Source organism: Microtus oregoni, unplaced genomic scaffold, assembly GCF_018167655.1.
Source record: "Microtus oregoni isolate MIOR12 unplaced genomic scaffold, Mior012 000013F_ref0000133, whole genome shotgun sequence".
NCBI lineage: Eukaryota > Metazoa > Chordata > Mammalia > Rodentia > Cricetidae > Microtus > Microtus oregoni.
In genome coordinates, this window is record NW_024543072.1 from 47,152,090 (window position 1) to 47,172,692 (window position 20,603).

The 20,603-nt window shown below is 41.4% G+C and overlaps 1 protein-coding gene across 1 annotated transcript in view; it reads left to right on the forward strand.

Moving 5' to 3' along the window:
* The first annotated feature begins 4,556 nt into the window (after nucleotides 1-4,556).
* The window catches only part of Rnf2 (ring finger protein 2), a 37,791-nt gene continuing 21,744 nt past the window's right edge, over nucleotides 4,557-20,603 (forward strand). The window contains exon 1 of the mRNA XM_041662871.1: nucleotides 4,557-4,705. The gene's annotated coding sequence lies outside the window, so the exon portion shown is untranslated. The remainder of the gene's footprint in view (nucleotides 4,706-20,603) is intronic.

Here is a 20,603-nt window from a genome sequence, read left to right on the forward strand (position 1 = left end):
AAAAGTAGTATTGATTCAAGCTCCCCCAAATCGTGTCTCACAGGCCCATCTCATTTACCCTGGTTAACTCCTTTAAGCGGAATATTTTGTGCATACGAAGTGCACCAATTAGTAGTTGCCTTGGGAATATAAAAAAGGAACTACAAGACCAAGGGGAGTGTTGCAAACAGAAACTTACTGTGTTAAAATACAAGAACAACTTCACTCAGGTTTGTGTCTAGAATTATAAATATATTTAGCTGAATGGGTGATAAATGTTGACTTGTCTGCGTCCTGAAGCCACTTTGAATTATAGGTCTCTTTGGACCTTTCTACAGTTTTAACTTAACTTTGTTCTTTCAGAGAAAAGATGACATATCTCACATATAACAAATAAAGATCTGGCCGAGGATATCTTCTGTTAGTACATTCACGGGTAGTGGTTAAGCCCCGAGCTATTCCAGTCTTCTGTCTACCTTTTATTTTTAATTTTGTTTTATTTTCCTAAGCCAAGTTTTCTAAGAAAACAAAAACAAAACCTGCTGGTTTCCTGTCAATGGATTGTTATATTTGCATTATGTCTAGCTTCTTTTTTATTGTTTATTTTTCTTGTGCATGAGTGCCACATGCTTGTCACAGAGAAAGTGTAGGTGTCAGAGGATAATTTTAGGGAGTTGGTTCTCTCTCTCTCTCTACCATGTGGTCTTGGGGATGGAACTTTGGTAGTTAGGCTTGGTGGACGGCATCTTAACCTAAGTCACCTTGCTAGTTTGCTAAAATTAGACCAAACTCAGGATAGCCAGAGCTACACACACACACACACACACACACACAGAGAGAGAGAGAGAGAGAGAGAGAGAGAGAGAGAGAGAGAAACCCAGTCTCAAAAAATAAACAAACAACAAAAGACCAAACTGGGGATATAAACAAAATCTTTGCTATGCAAGCAATGAGGAACTGAGTTTTGATCTCCAGCACACAGGTAAAAGCTGGGCAAGGTGACATCAAATCCCCAAGCAAGCAAACAAAACAATAAAGAAGAAGTTGGAAAGTTTACATTTGACGACAGGAAACATGTACAGAGTTTAAGTTTGGAAAGCATAACTTTCAGGAAATCACCCAAGTTATAGAGTAAAATTTCTTGAAGTGTTTTTCATAGCAACCAGTAACCTACATGTGACATCACCATGGCTAACATTGCTATTGCTCACCTATAACCGCACTTTTCCTCCTGAACTCAGCTCAAGTATTCACTGTCCTTGTAGGTGTGTGGAATTGGGTAGCCTGATGTAGATGTATGGTAATTGGTGATCTGGCCAATGGAATGTGATCAGTGATCTGTACCCTTTCCAAGTTAAGGCTTTGAAAATATCTGATTATTCTTCACTTATTTTCCTTCTCTGCTGCAGAGAACGGATTACTGTGATGACTATTTTTGATTGTCAACTTGACTACATTTAGAATTAACCAAAATCAAAATGGAGGGCACACCTGTGAGGGACTTTTTTTTTTTTTTGTTTTTGTTTTTTTGTTTTTTTGTTTTTTTTTTGAGGGACTTTTGCTTAATGTGAAGAGAAAAGATCCACTCTCCGTCCCTCCCTGAGACAGAGTTTCTCTGTAGCTTTGGATCCTGTCCTGGAACTCACTCTGTAGACCAGGCTGGTCTCGAACTCACAGAGTTCCACCTGTCTCTGCCTCCAGAGTACTGGGACTAACCGTGTGGGCCACTGCTCAGCGGGAAGATCCACTTCTAACTAATCTGGATCTTTGAACCAGGAACACCCACCTTTAATCTGGGCCACACATTCTGCCTGAAGCCTATTTAAGGACGTGAAAGAAGGGAGCTCTTGCTCTTTGCCTGCTCCCTTTTGCATCGCTAGCAAATTCGTTCCTTCCCTAGCATTAGAGCCCACTTCTTCAAGATTCCTGTGTGTACCGAAGACCCGCTGAGCCATCCTACCTCGTGGACTAAAGTACGGGATTCTTGGACTTTCCCTTCATAGGCAGCCTTGTTAGATTAGTTGGACCACAGCCTGTAAGTCACTCTAATAAATTCCATATATATATCTATATACATATATATATATATATAGAGAGAGAATATATATATATATACACACACACACACACACACACAGAGAGAGAGAGAGAGAGAGAGAGAGAGAGAGAGAAAGAGAGAGAGAGAGAGTCAATCTATGAGTTCTGTTACTCCTGAGATCCCCTACTAATACGACACTTATGGCTAAGGGACGATGGTGGCTTTGTCAGTGTGGTCCCTAGAGAGACGGGCACAGTAAACCTGATCCCCACTAAGCACCAGGGATGAGCAGGCGATGAACTGTTGACGTGTTGAAGCTGAAGGTTTTAGAGATGTTTGTTACTAGGTGCCAGAACATAACCTTTCCTGTTTGATCCAGTCTGGGAGGATTCAAGCCAAGCTTTGTCGGAGGGAAGAGATAAAAGAGATGAAAGAAGTTACACTAATCTGCCAGAACTATCTTTCAATTAAAGGATTTTAGCCTGAGGTCTAACTTTTTAAATAACTTTTAATCTAAATATCACATAAGTTTTCTATTTTTACAACAACCCTACTGTGACTAAGTATGATATTAAACTCGTCCCTAAAGTTTCTGTGCTTTCTGTAAGTGATCACTTTCCTCAGCATTAATGGAGTCGCTTAGTCCAGTCACACATCATGACTTCCAAAAGCATCTGAACTAGAGCAGAAGTGTATTGGTATTTCATTTGTATTTTAATAAATGAAGTTTGCCTGAAGAGTCACACAGCCCCACTGGTCTGCCAGTGGGGACGCACACCTTTTAATCCCAGCCCTAGAGAGAAATATAAACCGGGAGGACACAGTCTTCAGGCATGGTCTCATTCAGAGATTCCTGGAGGCAGGATCGCCATTTCCGACTGAGGTAGAGGTAAGAGCCAGTGGCTGACTGTTTTGCTTTTCTGACTTCCAGGTTGAACCCCAATTTCTCTGAGTTTTTATTAATTGTGCTTCACAAAAGTTCTAAATTTTGAACATTCTGAGGCAGAGGAGCAGAGCGTCTGTTGTTATTCCGAAAACATTCACATCTGAGGAAAGCTTAACTGAAGGACTTTTTAAAGTCAGAGAATTAATTGCTAGAATGGACGAATAAACACGAAGGCTATTTTTTGTTTGTTTGTTTTTAAACTTAATTACATCTGGAATCAAGAAAAACCCAAGGAGCTGGGCACATCTGTGAGATATTGAAATACTGAATCATCTGAGGTGAGAAGACCCACCCTAAATCTTCTGGTGTGGAAGGACGTGCAAGTAGGAAGCTTTTGCCTTTTTTCCGGTTTTCCCTCACTCTCAGCAGAGCGGTCCTGTATTCTGCTGCTGAGACATTACTTTGCTAATATTAAAACCTCTTTCTCTGGGGTTCCAACACAGACTGAAGACCAGGGCAGAGGCATCCAGCCTCCCAGACTGAACAACTAGATTCTTGGCCTTTCATTTCGGAGATTGACTGTCACTGTTGGACTAGCTGCACCATTGCCTGTGAATCACCCTAATAAATTCCCTGTTAATTTTCATAATACATATATTTAATATATTCATTCTACTAGTTCTGTTCCTATAGAAAACCCTGAATAATACAATAGGAAAAATTTAAGCCACAGAAAAGAAATGCCATAATGTTACTGGAAGCTCTAAGCCAGCTCAGCTGCTCAGTTTCCACCGCAGTCTATTCTTCAGGCTGCGAGTGCCTTCCGATCTATCATGTTATTCTTCGTTATTTTTTTTTTAAGGTTATCTTTTCAATGTAACATTTTGAAGTTAGGAAACTTTTTTATTTATTACTTCTTTAGGTTAAAATGTAAATGCAGGTATTACTAAACTTCTTGTAGGCTAACTGGTTTTGTTTGGGGTAAAGATGACTAGACTATCCATAGCTGCTTAAGTTCTCAAGTTCACGTTCTGAAGATAATACATGATTTCAAAGAGCCAAGGAGGTTGATATAAACAGCAGGAAGGGGGGTCAGTAGAAACAAATGCTAACGGGCGCCCAAGCACACATTTCCAGAGTTGAAGGTCACTTTCCTTAGCTCTTGAGAGTTTACTCAGCAAAGAGGTAGACTGGGATGCAGGGCAGCCAAAGTCCAGAAAGTTCTGCCGCTGAAATCCTGAGGATTTCTAGTGCTGGGATGTGTAAGAGGACGCCGAAGTCAGGGGCTAGGAGTCCAAGTCTAAAAACCTCAGTAGCGGGCGGAAAGGCGCAATCTGTGGGCCCAGGCAGGCCGAGAAAGGCTCCAGGTTGGGAACGCAGACAGAACGGAGGCGCCCAAGGCAGCAGGCTCCGACTGGGGGCTGCGCCCGCGCCGGGGGCGCCCAGCGTGGTGTGGCCGCGGGCGGGGGCGGGGCCAGGATGTGGGCGTGGCATGCCGGCGTCGGGCGGTGGGGGCGTGCGCCCCCTCCCCTTCGCCGGGGGCCTCCCCGCGCGGTGCACGTCCGCGTCCCCCGCCTCCGCCTCCTCACTCGCTCCTTCCCGCCCTCCCCGCAGCTCCGGCCGAGCCGGCTCCCCCCCCCCCCCCCCCCCAGTCTCTCATGAATATTGAGCGGCCCCTGTTGTATTTCCCGAGCTCCATTGCGGAAGCCGAGGCTCGCCATATTGTGCGGCGGCGCCGGCGGTTGATCTTCGAGTCTCGCTCCGGCCGCGGCCAACGGAGCCCCGGGTTGGGGCAGAAGCTGGTGAGCGGGGCGGACGGGACGGCGAGGGATGCGAGGGCGGGGAGCGGCGGCAGGCAGCGGCAGGCAGGAGGGACGCGGGGCTGGCTGAGGCCCGAGCGGCGGCGGGGCTGGGGGTGTGTGTGTGTGTCCGCGGGCCGCGAGGAGCCGTGAGGCGATGGCGCCGCCGCCCCTGGTCGCCCGCTCGCTCGGCCGCTCGCGGCCCGCCCTGGAGGGCTCATTGTTCGCGACCCGTGAGCACCGGACTGGCGAGGCGTCGGGAGCCCTTCCCGTGGAGCGCGTCGGCGCCGCCGTCGGCTTACGGCTGCCGGGGGCCTCACGGGCGGCTCCGGAGTGACACGCGAACTTCCCCCCGGGCTTCCCCGCGCGACCGGGAGGTCCTCGCCGTGGGGGCGGGGCGGGGCGCCTGGGGTTGACGACCCTCCTGCCTTCGGTACCCAGGATCGGGGTGGGCCGGAGACCCTCTCCCGGCCCCACATTCCTGGAGAGCCGCTCCCTGCTCCGGAGTATCTCTTGCTGCCTCGGTGAGCCGCGGGCTCACCCCCGAGGTGGCGTTGGGGGAGGGGGCGGCTCGGTCTGTTCTGGCAGCTTCGCGTTTTGAACCCGGGACGTTTGTGCCGAAATCCTTGATTCTCTGTCGACTCCCCAGCCCCGGTCCTAGTGGTTAGGATCATTTCCCTGCTACAGAAGTCCTCTTCGTACTCGCAGAGACACTGTTGGTAAAAAAAAATTCGGTCTTGCAAACTTTGAGGTTCATTCCGATTATTTTGCCCACTAAAATAACCGGGTCATGTCCCCCAGTCTCCTTTGGGTGTCTTTAAAAGACTGTCGGAAGTTTGTATGCTTTGTAACGCGTTGTGAAGATGTCAGACTTCTGTGCGGTGTGTGAAAAGTCTTAGCTGTGCATTAAGCATTTTTTAGTACTATGCGGTTCTTTTGAAAATAAGAAAAGGAGGCACAGTGTCAGTAATTGAAGCTGATCATTTAATTAAAAGCACCATGGGCCGTTTGCATTAAATAATTTATTTTTTGTAGTTCCGAGATAATCAACCAGAGTGCTTAGTGGACTTGGTAGTTAATGTTTTTAATTGTTGAATATTTTAATAATTCAGATTGATAGCAACCCATTCTATAAACTGGCTTCTTAACTCCATAAGTAACTTAAGGCAATCCTCCTGTTTCACCTTTCCAAGTGTTGAGATTACACATTCAATACCACAATTTATATTTTGTGTCTTAAATTGAAATTTGATCCTTTGATATAAAGAACTCAAATGGCAGCAATATTACTCCTGGATATACCTCTTTGCCCTCTGAAGTTTGTACTTGTCATAACCAACAGGTATCTTTAGTGAAGTCTTGATGGTACACATAACCCATTGTTTAGGAAAATTACTGAAAAGTATGTAACATTCCTTTTTCTAGGGGTACCACAGCAAATATGGCTTTTTACTTTTTCCAAGTTTTCTTTAATAATTTCTAAGTCACCTTTGTGGAATGCACACTTGACATTAGTTATAGATGGAGTGTAGACACGCATCTGTAACCTAGTCTTCAGGAGTGGAGACAGGGTGTTCCAGAGTTCAAGGTCATCCCTGGCTACCTAAAGCCCAGCGTGGGATCTATGAGACTGCCTTGACAACCAAGCAAGCAAAGACCAAACCTCTAAAAGGACCTGTTAGGAAGGATAATTGGCTGGGTCCTGCCAGTCTTTGTATTTGAAAAAAAAAATAAGATAATGGTCCTCAAATGTGCTGCACAGAAAGCCTCAAATTAGAACAAGTCATATAACAGATAGTTCAGGCATGCCAAATACTGGGAGTTTAGTGGGCTTTGTTGTTCTTGTTTATTTTATTATTTTCTTCTGTGTATCATTCAAGACAGTGCATATGTAGAGTATATAGAAATATAGACCAAGTCAGCAAACATGTTTGAAATCTCATTAGTCTGTCACTGGTCGTAGGTTTCTGATGTCAGACCTATACTCTTTAATCTGACTTACTCAAGATTTGTGTTTATATTATGCAGTTTGGGAATAAAGGTGATGCATGCCTAATGAGTAATATATAACCAGATGTTTCAGGGACAGTTTAATCTCTATACATTAGCAAAGAAGCATAAGTCCTTCTAGCAAGAGAAATGAGTACATATTAAAATGTACTTTAAGTGGGGCTGTAGGGCACACACCTTTAATCAATCCCAGCACTTGGGAGGCAGGGGCAGTCAAATATCTGGGTTCAAGGCCAGCCTGGTCTGGTCTACTGAGGCTATCTAGGACAACCAGGGCTATCCAGAGGAAAAAAAGGACTTTGTTAAATTATGGTAATGCTTCTAGTATGACTTAAAGAGACTTCACCTCATAGTTTGAAATGACTTGTTTTCTTAAATTCTGGAGAAATGAAAAATGTATCATAGTTTGAGATGGGATCTCCTTGGATTCCTGGAAGTCCTGCTGGGGTTATAGGTCTGACGGTATAGCTAGAGTGTTGGTACTTTCTGGGTCAGTCAGCAGCACTTCCCTTCCACTAGCTTTACCACCCAGTTACATACCCAGCCCCAGTTTGTAATCTAGAGAGGAAGAATGCTTGAGATCGTGGACACTCTCTGCAAACATACAGATTGCTAATTAGTGTTACATAGCTTGAAAGATAATCATATTTTAGTTGCTTGATTTCTTGCATTCATTTGTCTGTCTGTTTCTTTTTATGTTTTTTCGAGACAGGGTTTCTCTTTAGCTTTGGAGCCTCTCCTGGAACTTGCTCTGTAGACCTGACTGGCCTCGAACTCACAGAGATCCTCCTGCCTCTGCCTCCTGAGTGCTGGGATTAAAGGCATGCGCCACCACTCCCTGACCAGTCCATTTTGTCAAGATCCTTATTCCCAACATTCATGAGTGCCCAACTTGTTGCCTAGGCCACATACATTCCTGGATAGCTAAGAATGGGACCCAACAAGTTTGTAGATGACAGCATCTTGTCACAATGTCAAAAGGTTGGACACTCAGTTGGATGTAATGGTGCATGCCTTTAATTCCAGCACTTAAGCAGTCTCTGAGTTCCAAGCCAGCCTGGACTACATAGTGAGACCCAGTCTTCCAAGGGGGAAAAAATTGGACACTTGTGGTTCTGGATTCTGTGGGTCTTTGTTAGTTCATATGTGGGTGTGTATAGTTTGGTTTCACATAGATGTTTTGAATTTGTAATGAGACCCATTAATTAGAAATTAGCTGTACTTCTGTTCATAGGCAGTAGCTAGCTAGATACTGAGTCCTTGACTGTCCGTGGGTGGTCTGTTACCGATTTTGTTCTGAGTAGAGAAACGCCACTAGAATTCTGTTTTAAAGCTTTGTGGGTATTTGGCAGCTAAGTGGATGGGTATGATGGGTAGGTAGTTTGTTTGATTAGATGTTGAGCTGCTTTGTGCCACCAGAAGTTCCAAAGAAAGATTCCTGTGTCTTCACACATGTTGAGAATGAATTGCTTCTACATAGCTGCCATCCGTTAAAATTTTAAAAGTTAGTTTATGCCGGGCGATGGTGGCGCACGCCTTTAATCCCAGCACTCGGGAGGCAGAGGCAGGCGGATCTCTGTGAGTTCGAGACCAGCCTGGTCTACAGAGCTAGTTCCAGGGTAGGCTCCAAAGCCACAGAGAAACCCTGTCTCGAAAAAGCAAAAAAAAAAAAAAAAAAAAGTTAGTTTATGTGTATTAAATAGTGAGAAATCGCTTTAAAAGTTAACTTTAGTTGAAATATTTAGTGAAGGCATGCTAACGAAGTGGTAAGTAGCAGGCAGATTAAAAAATGTCTTAGGGGTTTCTCTTGTTTGCTTTTAACATGTGTTGCTTAGGGGCTCTTTTGAAAGAAGCTTTTTTTTCTATGTTGTAGAGTGGAGTTGTGATTTTATTTTTGAGACAAGGTCTCACTGTGTAGTCCTGGCTGGCCTGGAACTCCCAGAGATCCATTTGCATTTTCCTCCTGAGTGCTGGGAATGAAGGGCTGGGCCACCATGCCCATCCTAGTGGTGGAGTTTTTTTTTTTTTTTTTTTTTAAATGAAGAAATTAGAATTCAAAGTTAGTGTCTAAAATGTAAAAATTATGCTTGGAGCCAGGAGGGGATTGTGTTTAGCGTGTGTAGAACCCAGATTTAATCCCAGCACTGAGAAAACCAGCTTGAAAGTGAGTGGTAAATTCAGGCTTGCTTTAGTGCTGGATCGAATCATTAGTTCTTTCCTTGAATGATAGGGGGCATATCTGGACCAGATTGGCAGCAAAAAGAAACCAAACAAAACCCCCACATGTAGCAGCCTTACCTCTCACTTAGATTGAGAACACTGGAGTGTAGATCAACTCCCACCGTGTCAGCAGTCTGACTGTGCTGTAGTAAAGAACGGAGTATGTTTGAATTATCCTCACTTTTTATTTGTTCTTTATTCCAAAGCTGGATGGCTTGGATTACAAACAAAAGTTGAGTGACTTTTTTGCTTCTCCTTAACAGAAACAAATGACTGATTTCAAGTTAGCCTTTTAAAAATGGATTTTATAAAATAATCTCAAATTTATTGAGGCAGCAAGGTATCTCAGATGACAGCAGTTAGAGGCACTGGGTCTAGAGGACTGGAGAGATGGCTCAGCAGTTAAGAGCACTGGCTTCTCTTCCAGAAGACCACAGTTGGATTTGGACTCCCAGATTCACAGGGTGGATCTTAACAAGGTGTAGCTCCAATCCCAGCAGATTTGATGCTCCTTCTGGCTTCTGCCAGCACTATATGCCTATATACACATACACATAGGGAAAACATCCATCTACATATACTAAGTCTCAGTAAAGAATACTAGCTTCAGTAAGAACAACATATTTAATATTAGGAAGTTGGTTAGATGGTTATAAAAGCGAAGGAAATGTTAATAGCAGTTAAACCTTATGAGGTTTAAGAAGAGGGTCCATGGAACTAGGTTTTGTAGAGGTCAGCTGTTTACAGAAAGATGTGTGATGGCTGGCTCTGGAAGTACCAAAGGATGCAGGAGGCTAGAGCCAGTTTCTGCCACCTCAGCCATGGGCGGACTACAGTTTCAACTTTACTGCAGCCTTTTAAAAAGAGACCTATTCCTGTTTTCCAGTCACCATTATCCTACCTTTAGTAGCAAAACTTAGCAGAAACCCTCCTGACAGAAGAACCATGAAATTTGGGTGAAGAATTTTACTTTGTCTCCATACACTGGTTTAGGAGGGTGGTTTAGAATTGACAGTGAATAAAAGACCTGCACAATGGCACATGATAAAATACAGTAATTTTAATAGGAAACTCTGCCTTATCTTCCCTTTCAAAAAACATTCATCATTTTCTGTTGTGCCAGACTATTTTGCTAGGAATTAGAATTAGAAAAATACATTAAAGGGCTCTGTCTTTAAGGGGAATTAACAAACCACTGTACGGTGTGTTAAATGCAGTAACAGATGAGTGGTGTGTTTTGGGAGCCCAAAGGACGTAGCAGCCAGCTTCCTGTTCCTCTGCTTAGCTAAGCTTAATGACTAGCATTGTTTTTATCCTATGTTCAGATCAAATTCACCTTTATTTTCTTTTTGTGTCTGTTGCCTCGTTTGAAAGCTGTTTTGATGAGCAATCTCAATTTTGTCACGTAATTAAGTATTTTGTACCTTATCCATTGAAATTGTAAAAACTTGTTTCCTTGTACCTTAAGTCTTGTGCTGTGTATATAGGTGTGTCCAGGATTTTTTAGTGGATAATGGGAATAAGCTGTTGCAGACATGTTTCCTCCTTCCTAGACCATTCAAGAATAGTTTAGTTTTTCTGGGTGTAAGAGTTCACTTTAGTTCATTGAAAACAGTTATAACACCGGCAAATGATAGAAAAGCAACTTTAGATTTCTGATTTTAGAACTAGGAAATATTTTTTAATGCCCCCCTCAGAAGACTTTTTAAAACCTCTTTCTTAATGCTATTTCTGAAAGAGAAAACAAGTTCCTCCTTTATTTTGACAGATTTTATCAATTCTCACTTTTTCCTTCATTGTATTGGTGACTATTACTAGTTGGCTATTGTGAAATGTGTAGATCCTATATAGTACTTTGCTTTGATTTTTCCGCTGGTTTCTTCCACCACACACATACCATATTGATTTAAAACTAATTGTTTATTTTTTAAAATACGTATATCTCCATGTCAGTAATTGCATTAAGCTCTCACTATTTACACTGTTTTCTATGCAGAATTTAATTTAGCACATGAGGGCTGTCTTGGAACTCAGCTAGCTGTCTTCTTGAAGGCTTACTATATATTACTGAAAGGGTAGTGTGTGTAGTAGAAGGGAGCTTCAAAGTTGGCAATAAGAAACTTGATTTGTAGGGCTAGGGTTCCAGCTCAGGGTAGTGCTCGCCTCCTTTGCCTAAGGCCCTAGGCTCAACCCCCAGCCAACTCTTAGAAAAGGTGGTGAAGGGAGAGGCTTACTTACTTGGTTTCTAGGTCTGACTCCAACTACAAGCAGATCTTGGGTGTTCTGAGTGTGTTTGTGTATTCATGTGTCTATATGCCAGTCCATTTGACCTGATGATTATTTGTAAAGATGATAAGAGATAAATGACTTTAAAAAAAAGTTTAAAAAGCCATTGTAAGCAGGAATGTATGTGAAGAAAGAAAAGAGAGATCCATTTATCTGTGGCTTATACCCTATCCTGGTGATAACTTTGACTAAAGTTTATTTTATTTATTTTCGCTTTGGTGTTTTTTTTTTTTTTTTTTTTTTTTTTTTTTTTTTTTTTTTTTTTTGGTTTTTCGAGACAGGGTTTCTCTGTGGTTTTGGAGCCTGTCCTGGAACTAGCTCTTGTAGACCAGGCTGGTCTCGAACTCACAGAGATCCGCCTGCCTCTGCCTCCCGAGTGCTGGGATTAAAGGCGCGCGCCACCACTGCCCGGCTCTATTTTCGCTTTGTTTTTTGAGACAGGGTTTCTCTGTAGTTTTGGAGCCTGTCCTGGAACTTGCTGTGCAGACCAGGCTGGCCTTGAACTCACAGAGATGCACCTGCCTGGCAAGGACTGGGATTAGAGGCAATGACTGAAGGTTAAATTTCCATATTTGATAGACAGTTGTAAGGATTGAACAGGAAGGGGAGGAATTGTAGATATACTGTGTTGATGATGCTTTTTTTTCTCAGAGGTGAGGGTTCTTCATCAGATTCTTAGTGGGAGCTACAGACAGAAAACATTAAGAATGTTGTTGGGTTTGCAGGATTTTTTGTTAAGAAGTGGTGATTTCAGCACTGAGGAATGCTGAGGCAGGAATAGCTTCAGTTTGAACCACCATTATCCCTGCCCCCCTCCCAAGTTGAAGAGTGAACACTATAGTGTCCCAAAGACCATGCTACTGGGTTAATGTAGCCTTTTTCTTCCCTTGATTGTCCAGAAGTAGTAGACCCACCCTTGCTTTTCGTCTTTTAAGTGGTCTCACCAAATTGCTCAGATTTCTTTTGAACTCACTTCAGCCTGAGGACTGGGATTACAGGTCTGTCCAGTTTTGTGTACGAATTTTTCTTTTTAAAGATTTACTTTTATTCTGTGTGTATGATTGCTTTTGCCTACATGTAGATATGTGTACCATGTGCATGCCTAGTACTTAAGGAACTGAGGTTGGTTGTGAGCTACTTGTGGCTTCCTCGCTTCTGAGCTATTGTTTAAGCTCCCATAAATATGGTATATTGTGTATAGTTTTCTCTTAGTTTTGTTTGTTTATGCTTTGTTAGTTTTTAAAAAGGAGCCTCACTATGTACCCCTGGGTCCTGGCTGTCCTGGAACTCTGTCGAGCAAGCTGGCCTTGAATTCACAAGATTCACCTGCCTCTGGGTTTATCAAAGCCTGGGCTGGGGCTGTTAGTCATTGGGAGGCCTTAAAGGTGTGCATCACCACACCAGATTTAACTCTGTCAAGATCACAAAACTTCTCTGGCAGTGGTGGCTCACTTGGTGAACCATCTGAGCATTTGGGAGGTAGAGGGAGGCGGATCTCTGAGTTTGAGGCCAGCATGGTCTACAGAGCAAATTCTAGGACAGCCACAGCAGTTATACAGAGAAACTCTTTCTAAAGAGGGAGAGGGATTGCAGAACATCTCTGGACATTGTAGGCTAGTCTGGATTACCTAGTAAAATTCTTTGTTAAAAAATTAAAGTAGAAGGGAAACAGCTGGAGCTGTTTGTCATTGGGAGGCCTCTCGCCTTACGTGCATTGGGGTTCTGTCCCTGTAGCAGCGCCACCAACACACACCTAATGATTAAACAGCATTGCTTTAGTAGGTAGGCATCACAAAGTGTAAGCATATATACGTGATACACGTACTCTAATGGAACTTCTTCCATTATTTCCACATTACTTTAAGACAGCAATTCTCAACCTGTGGGTCGCATATCAGAAATCCTGTATGTCAGATATTGCCATTCATAACAGTAGCAAAATTATAGTTAGGAAGTAGCAATGAAATAATTTTATGGTTGGGGGTTATCACATGTGAGAAACTGTATTAAAGGTCGCAGCATTAGGAAAAAGGTTTGAAACACCATTTCATAGATGTTTAGACCTATGGATTCATTTACTTAAAGTCACAATTTCAGTGTACCAACCATGAGAATTTTTTTCCTGCTTTTGCGAGCTTTGATAAACCTCAGATTTTTGTATTTTTGTTCTTCACTGTTTTGGTTTATTTTTTATGCTTCCTCTTATAAGCATGTGGGTTTTATCTGGCCTTTACAACTTGGAGCTCCTTTTGCTAAATGAACATTGTTGCTATTTTGAGACAGGATCTCAGTCAGTAGTTCATGTTGGTCTGGTACTTGTGTAGCCCAGGCTGGCCTCAAACTCAAGATCCTTGTTATTTTTAGTGATTTTTTTTTAAAAAAAGAATCCCTTCTTGCAGCAAATATTTATGCTAATGACATTGTTACCATGGCAGTCCTGTTGGGTGTGGCGGTTAGGACAAGGACTGAATCATGCTCCTGAAGATTACCGTGAGACGAGTGAGTCCTTTATGTTATGTTGTTAAGTTATTAAACATCTATTTCTTATTTATTAAGTGAAGTCAGTAATTGTATTTACTTCATGAAACTCTCAGAATTAAATAGGATTTCAGATAAAGTGGTAAGCAGTGTAAATAAATATTACCTATAACAGTTGCCTATAACCCATGCTGGCTTCCGAACTTTAGATCCTTCTGACTCAGCCTCCTGAGTGCAGGGATTACAGGCCATATTTGGTTTACTTGGTAGCAGCATTATTCCCTAGACTGAGAATAATACTGTCAAGAATGAAAGAAAAAGCCTACAAAATGACTTTTCTCTTTTGGATTTTTGTTCTTAACTGTTTTGGTTTATTTTTTATGCTTCCTCTTATAAGCATGTGGGTTTTATCTGGCCTTTACAACTTGGAGCTCCAAAAGCTTTTTCTTTTCAAAAGGGCTATTTTTCCCTTTAGTTTTTTTTTTTTTTAATTCAAAGAGTTTTTTAGGTTCCATTGTTGGTGGTGGTTTTTCGAGATAGGGTTTGAGGTCCAGGCTGACCTCAGACTCAGAGGTCTATTTCCTCCTGCCTCACAAGTGCTGATATTAAAGGCACGAACCACCACGCCTGGCTTCGGTTATTCTCTTGTTACAAATACAACTTTCTACAAGGAACTTCATCTTTATTTAGCCCAGGTTGGCCTTGAACTTCATATGTAGCTAGAGCTGCTCTTAAACTCCTTTTCCTCCTTCCCCTCCCTCCCCTGCTCTTTGATTGTAGGTGTGAACCACTATGCTTGGCTTCTGAGTGTAGATTAATGTGTTGTTTGCTTCTTTTTGGCTTGCTTTGGAAAGAAAAGATGGATGGTAAAGGTTGTAATAATGGTTAGGGTATTGAAGCTGAACAAGGCTGTTAAGTATATTCATTATATCAGCTTAGGAGAATGAGGCAAATTCTGTTCCTTAGAGCATTAAAAATGCTTCTGGGGCTACTTAATATAAATTTATAAATAAGGAAACTGGATCTTCAGCTAAAGTGTTTAGCCTTAGTTCACTGTAGAACTGAAGCTGGACTCTTTCCATTAGCATGGAAAGTTTGTCCTTGCTCCTATTTCAGTAACCAGTATTCCTGTTATCAGATTGTCTCCACCTTGTGGCAGCAGCATTTTACAAAGCTGAAAACTGCTTTTGAGGGAGAGGCGGGAAAGGGAGGAGAGGTGGTTTTTATTAGCATTTATCTAATTATTAATGTGAGTGAACCCTCTTTTTGTTTATTATTATTGTATATCTTTGGAGAAGTATCTGTATATCAGTTATTTGTCTATTTTTAAAAAATAGCTATTTATTTTATTGCTTTCAGTTTTTGTTCTTTAATGTATCCTATATCCTAGACGTTAATTCCTTACCAGATACTTTCCAAATATTTTCTACATTTTGTAGGCTACTTTTTCTTTCATTCTTGACAGTATTCTTCTGTGATTTTGATACCCCACAGTATTGCAGAATCCAGTGTCAGAGATAGTTTGTGTATAGTAAGATTTGGGTCTAGCATCATTTGTCTGCGCGTGGGTACGTGAATCTTCTCAGTATTTGTTGAAAAGATTCTTTTCTCCCTTCCCCATTTGAATAATCTTGGCTCCAAGGCTGTAAGCTATTTCTCCAACCCACATCATTTTGAGAAATGTAGGTTCATGCTAAATTTTAAACACAAATTCTTTTTTTCCTTTCTCAACATTATATTGATTATTCTAGGTTTCTTGAGATTCTGTATGAACTTTGAGATGGGCTTTTATGATTCTTTTTAATGATGTTTTTATTTATTCATTATATTTATTTATATGTATGTGTGTGAGCCTTTATGTAGGTGCTCTTTGAGGCCAGAGGTGTCAGATCCCTTGGAATTAGTGGTATAGGTGGTTGTGAACTGCCTGATGGTTCTGGGTACTGAGGTCTGCCAGAGCAGTGAGCACTCTTGACTGCTAAGCCATCTCTCCAGTCCTGAGCTTTGTGATTATTTATTTATCTATCTGTTTATGTGTTTATTTTGGAGGGGAAGGTGCTCACTGAGGTCTTGAAAGATTGCATTGTATAGTGCCAGGGAATGGTGGCACACATCTTTAGTCCCAGGACTCGGGAGACAGAAGCAGAGGATCTATCTCTGTTAGTTCAAGGCCATCCTGGACTACCTGAGATTGAATCTGTCGAAAAGAGAAACAGCTCACACAAAGGTGATCCCAGCACTTGCCATTCCAATACTAGGGAGGTGGAAACAGGAGTGATATGGCTGGGCAAAGAGAATATAAGGCTTGAGGAGACAGGAGCTCATTGCAGTCTGAGGCAGAAGTTTGAAGGTGCAGTCTGAAGCAGTCAGTCTGAGGATTTGGTCGAGGTAAGAGGTCATTTTAGTGACTGTGGCTGCATTGCTTCTCTGATCTCTCAGCTTTCACCCCGTAATATTGACTCTGGGTTTTTATTAAGAACATTTAGAATTCAGGCGACAGTGTTTTGTTTGTTTGTTCAGATAGGGTTTTTCTTTTTTTTTAAAATTTATTTATTTATTAAAGATTTCTGTCTCTTCCCCGCCACCGCCTCCCATTTCCCTCCCCTCCCCTAATCAAGTCCCCTCCCTCGTCAGCCCAAAGAGCAATCAGGGTTCCCTGCCCTGTGGGAAGTCCAAGGAACCCCCACCTCCATCCAGGTCTAGTAAGGTGAGCATCCAAACTGCCTAGGCTCCCACAAAGCCAGTACGTGCAGTAGGATCAAAACCCATTGCCATTGTTCTTGAGTTCTCAGTAGTCCTCATTGTCCGCTATGTTCAGCGAGTCCGGTTTTATCCCAGGCTTTTTCAGACCCGGACCAGCTGGCCTTGGTGAGTTCCCGATAGAACATCCCCATTGTCTCAGTGTGTGGGTGCACCTCTTGTGGTCCTGAGTTCCTTGCTCATGCTCTCTCCTTCTGCTCCTGATTTGGACCTTGAGATTTCTGTCTGGTGCTCCAGTGTGGGTCTCTGTCTCAGACAGACAGGGTTTTTCTGTGTAGCTCTGGCTGTCTTAGAACTTGCTCTGTAGATCAGGCTGACCTCAAACTCAGAGATCCACCTGTCTATGCTTCTTGAGCGCTGGGATTAAAGGTATGCATTACCACTGCCCGGCTTATACTTTTTTTAAAAAATTTTTTAGTGATTTTGAAAGTATTGATTTTTTGTTAGTGTTGCTTAAATTTATTTCTGAGTAATGCACCATTTAAAATTGGAAAATGAAATGGGTCATTGGGTAATATTTGTTACTGTGAACATCAGTGTACCTATGCATTAAAATGTCTCTGATGATATTTTGTAATGTATCTTTGTGTCTGTGTTTCACTGCTGACTGGAATATAGTTTTCTGGTAGAAGACTATTATTTTTCTGTGCTTAAAATTCAACCCTGGTGAAGGCGTAAGTCATAAACAATGCCACACCAGTTTGGAATTATGATTAATAGGGTGGTATTTTTTTAAAGGGGAAAAAACTTACAGATCACTGTCAGCCCTCTGCACAACCAGGAAGGGAGTCTAGTCACTGGCGAGCAGGAAGTGAAGAGAGAGAGGAGAGGGAAGTGGCTGCTTTTTTAAAGGGAGAGAGACCACGCCCCAATGGGCTGGTATCTCAGCGGCGATAGGCTGGAGGAGTGGGAGGACTTCCCGCAACACCTCCCCCTTTTGTTTAAATAAGAGAGTTCTAAACCTACTATGAAATTATATACAATAAGTACAAGTATCCTATTCTAACTAGCTTAGGTCTTATATAATAAATAACTTGGCCAAGTCATGAGAGAAAAGTAACTACATCTATATAGTCTTCAACCCCATCGAAGATCTGAGAAGGGAAATAATGTTACCTGGGTAATTAGGAAGTTCAGTAAAACAACTTCCAAAACATGCAACAAATCACAGAGACAACTAGCTACCTGGGCAATCACCCAAAGTCACGTTAGCAGCGTTGAAGCAACCAACTTTGGCTAAGGCCTAACATAACTGACATACCATTTTCAAAGGCAAGCAACTTTTCAAACTATCTTACCCTGTCTTGGCAGGATATGACAGTCCTGTTTTATCCATTGATGCATGTTCTGTATCTTTGTCAGTGGTTGAGGTATGGGCATTTCTTTGCCCCAAGGCCAGTTCTGCCAAAAAGAAAGGCTCCAGGTGGAGTGTCTTTAGTGCTCAACATTCTCTCGGGAATAGAGTGGTGTTGCCAGGAGCAATTGTGTCTCACTACCACAAAATTCTGAGTTAGATTAAAGGCCATTTTCTACAGCTCTTTGAAGAAGTTGAAGATTATCTATACTGAGTATAATCTCTATATATCTAAAGAACCTGATTAGTCTAATTATAAATGACAAACTTAGATGACTATTAGTCTATGTAAATCTCAATATCTATCTAACTAAAAGACTAAGACAATAAACGACTGTGAAACAAATGAGGACAATGACCTCCAAATATAAACAATGTATAAATATACATTGCAGTAGGTAAATATATATCAATACACAAATATTATATAAGTATCTTAATCAGAGGTAGAAATGTACACTGCAATATGGTAAATATATACAATATATATCAATACAATATATGTCAATACATAAAAAATGTTTTAAACAGAGGTAGAAACATGCATGCATACAATAGTCAATATAATTTAACTTTGTATCAACATACAAGAATCAATACCAATATATTTGTCTAAAAACAGTAACTCACAATTATAAATCTATTATCCCATCATCCTTTTTTTTTTTCAAAATGATCCTTGAGCTTATAAAATTCCTCCCCCAACCCTCAATCGTATACTAATTATAATCAACCCCTAAATGATGTCCCTAAACCCAAGGGCAAACTTTACTGGGAGAGGGGACGTCGTCCTCTAGAATTACTTCCAGCTGTCATGGGGGCGACGTTCTTTCTGGGGGATCCTGTGAAAGTAAAATGCTGGTTAAATTTCAAGACCAATGTCTTTTAAAATTGCAAATAGTCTCTGAGTATTTTGTGCAGGTCTGGCCAAAATGTTGTATAAGATGTGCACCATTTCAGCTAATCAAGTTGGAACTGTCTTGTGCAGCTGGTACCCAAAGCAGGTCTTGTAGTAGCGCTATCAGTATCATTATCATGACGTCATATCAACCAGGTGGAGTTGTTGTTATGGGGCCCCATCTTCTTCCTGGAAACTTCAAATGTCACTTCAGGAAAAACTCATTGTTCATTGTGAAAAACTTAAACATTAATCATATAGACATATATAGACATATATATATATTCACTGAAAGACATGATAGATATATTCAATGAAAAGTATGATAGATACGAAGAAAAGCAAAGATGTTTTCTAAACTCATATTTCTTTCTGTCCCATATCATGGCTCTTGACATGAGACAGAAACTCCAGAAACTCTGGGTTTTTCTCTTACTAACAGGCTTGGAATTGGAGAGGGACTGAGCCAGAGTCCAACTTCAAAACCAGCTTTATAAATTTAGAAATAGGGTTTAATATTACTTACACAACCCATTCAGTTTTCTTGATATTTCCTATTGTGCAGGTATTTTTCCATCTGTCAGTATCCAAACATCCAGGGTCCCTTGAATTTCTCAAAGATGAGTGTTTTCCTGTGGAGATAAGAACAGAACCCTGCCCCCATTCTATATGTTTTTCTTACCACCTGTATGAATATCATCATTGTGGATGAGTTGTCATTTCTCCTTTCCAAGAGGTTTCTCCTCTTCAAATCGAAACTTTATTAATTTTGATGGTATCCACAATTTTTCTTCTCCTGTGGAAACACGAGCAAAACCCCTTCCCCAACGTAGCACATCTCCTGGCTTCCACTGAGAGGTCAGCACATCTTTGAAATAAATCGGTTGATTTAGTTCAGCAGACTTTTCCATTATCCAATGTCTTTCTGCTGCTGTCGTTCCTTTCTCATTAGCGTTAAGAAAATTCAAGGTTAATAAAGCATTATGTAATCTATTTCTGGGGGTATTTTCAGTCCCTTTCTGTTTGTTCAGCATATCCTTTATAGTACGATTTGATCTTTCTATAACTGCCTGACCTGTAGGATTATTTGGTATACCTGTAATGTGTTTTATATTATAATAATCAAAAAAGCATTTCATTTTCTTAGATACATATGCTGGACCATTATCTGTCTTTATTTGTGCAGGTATACCCATTATGGCCATAACTTCCAATAAATGTGTGATTACTGAATCAGCCTTTTCTGAGCTCAGGGCAGTAGCCCATTGAAAACCTGAATACGTGTCTATGGTATGGTGTACATATTTTAATTCACCAAATTCCATAAAGTGGAACACATCCATCTGCCAGATTTCATTTCTCTTAGTGCCCTTTGGGTTACTCCCTGCAGGCAACGGTGCTTGATTATAGAAAGAACAAGTAGGACATCTCTATAATGTCCTTAGCTTGTTGCCAAGTAATGGAAAATTCTTTCTTTAGGCCTTTACTATTGACATGATGCTTCTTATGAAATTCTGAGGCCTGCAACACACTTCCAATCAATAATTGATTGATCTCAGCGTTTCCTTGGTCTAGAGGACCAGGCAGACCTGTATGAGACCGGATGTGTGTTATGTACATCGGACAAAGCCTGTTCCTGATTATGTCTTGTACCTGGATAAACAATGAAGTCAACTATGTGTCATCTGGTATAAATTCAGCGGTTTCAATATGCAAGATAACTCTTTCTGTATATTGTAAATCTGTAACTATATTAAGAGGTTCTTTAAAATCCCTTAGCACCATAAGAATGGCATATAATTCTGCCTTCTGGACAGAATTATAAGGGCTTTGTTCCACCTTACTCAATTCATCTGACTTGTAACCTGCTTTCCCTGATTTATTTGCATCAGTAT